The sequence below is a fragment of the Electrophorus electricus genome, chromosome 5, assembly GCF_041902795.1.
Source record: "Electrophorus electricus isolate QZ-2024a chromosome 5, ASM4190279v1, whole genome shotgun sequence".
Lineage (NCBI taxonomy): Eukaryota > Metazoa > Chordata > Actinopteri > Gymnotiformes > Gymnotidae > Electrophorus > Electrophorus electricus.
This window is the reverse complement of record NC_137501.1, coordinates 32418976-32421037: the sequence shown is the minus strand read 5'-3', so window position 1 is coordinate 32421037 and position 2062 is coordinate 32418976. Positions and strand designations below refer to the sequence as shown.

General features: G+C 41.8%; 1 long non-coding RNA gene across 1 annotated transcript; it reads right to left on the bottom strand.

Moving 5' to 3' along the window:
- Nucleotides 1-591: 591 nt before the first annotated feature.
- On the bottom strand, nucleotides 592-1821 carry LOC145657933 (uncharacterized). Its single transcript, XR_014123885.1, has 3 exons — nucleotides 1675-1821; nucleotides 1416-1489; nucleotides 592-667 (listed from the first exon to the last, which is right to left on the bottom strand). It is a non-coding gene; the product is annotated as an uncharacterized LOC145657933 (long non-coding RNA).
- Between the last annotated feature and the right edge of the window lie 241 nt (nucleotides 1822-2062).

Sequence of the window (2062 nt, the reverse complement as noted above, 5' to 3'; positions counted from 1 at the left end):
TGGAGCCTAAAGGCTAACATTCATTATTAGTTATGTTAGTATTATTGCATTTCCATAGTACTTACTCTTGATGGACCTGTTATGCTCCTCCTCCTCCTGCTGTTTCTGCAGGAGCTCTGTCTCCTCCTGCTGCTTGTGTTTCAGCATCTCCTGAAGAACCTGCAGCTCCTTCTGCTTCTGCAACCTCAACTCCTTCAGCTGCTCCAACAAACTGTTCTCCAACTCCTCCTTCTCACACCGCAAACACTCCAATCGGGCCACAGGCCCCACTAGTGACACAGAACCACACACACACACAGACACAGACACACACACACACACACACACACACAGAGAGAGATAAACATGTATAAATGTATAATAATTTGTGGATAAAATTATTATGAGATTATTTATAATCAAACGACTACACTACACAACCACTTCTTCCTTTTATTTACATATTATACAGATATTTAGAGATATTTACATTTTATTTACCCGCGTGCATCTCTCTTCTCCAAGGTAGCGGAGAGATATGAAAGGATAAAAGGGGAAAAGAATAAAATGCACGTCGGTTTTAAATTCGCAGGCTACCTGCGCTGAAGGCGTGGAAAACGAGCACGTGACGGAAAGGCTTCCGTACCCGATGGGTCCAAATCACATGACCAGCAAAGTAGCCTTAAACCTGGACACACAATGGAGACCATTTGACCCTTTAAAATCATACTACAAGCAGACTTCCAGGCCCAAGAGGTCACACAGTCATGCCCAGCAAAGTACCTCTGGGCCTGGGCACACTTCACGCAGTTTGACCGTTTAAATAAAACTAGAAACAGACTTCCTGGCCCAAGAGGTCACACAGTCATGCCCAGCAAGGTTGCTTTAAACGTGGGCACACTTCAGACCGTTTCACTCTTCAAATCGTTCAAAGCACCACATTTCAAGGCCCAAGAGGTCACAGAATCATGCCCATCAAAGTAGCTCTGCGCCTGGGCACACTTCACGCAGTTTGACCCTTTAAATAATACTACAACCAGACACATACAGGTGCGCACATATACACAGATACACATTCTGTTTAATTTCTTCACATCTGCAGACTAGAGTAAGCTGAGGGTATAGTGTTAAACCAGGTACTACATAAACAGTATATAGTATATATACAGAGGATATAATGTTAAACCAGGTACTACATACAGAGTATATAGTTTGACCAAAAGATCGTGCTGATCTTTGATCTCCTGGTTCTTCATCTCCAGCGCCACTTTCAGAATTATAATGTCCTCCTCTATGGGCTGGTATAACACACACATGAATCATCACTACAGCCAGTACAATGGAAAGGTGGGAATGTGTACTGAATGTGTACTGACGTTATAAGTGAAAGGTGGAGGTACTGGTAAATGTGTACTGACACTATAAGGGATCTCTACCTGCAGTGACAGTCTGAGCTTCTCAAGTTCTTCCTCCAGAGATTTCTTTTCCTGTTCACAGGCCATTTTCATATCTGCCAGAGCAAGTATCATTACTCCTGGATACAACACAGATTGTATATACTACATAATTACTACTGAATATATAAAATATAATAAATATAGTACTATACATATATTAGTATCACTTTTATTGGAGCCTAAAGGCTAACATTCATTATTAGTTATGTAAGTATTATAGCATTTCCATAGTACTTACTCTTGATGCACCTGTTATGCTCCTCCTCCTCCTGCTGTTTCTGCAGGAGCTCTGTCTCCTCCTGCTGCTTGTGTTTCAGCATCTCCTGAATAACCTGCAGCTCCTTCTGCTTCTGCAACCTCAACTCCTTCAGCTGCTCCAACAAACTGTTCTCCAACTCCTCCTTCTCACACCGCAAACACTCCAATCGGGCCACAGGCCCCACGAGTGACACAGAACCACACACACACACACAGACACACACACAGACACACACACAAAGAGAGAGATAAACATGCATAAATGTATAAGAATTTGTGGATAAAATTATTATGAGATTATTTATAATCAAACGACTACACTACACAACCACTTCTTCCTTTTATTTACACATTATACAGATATTTAC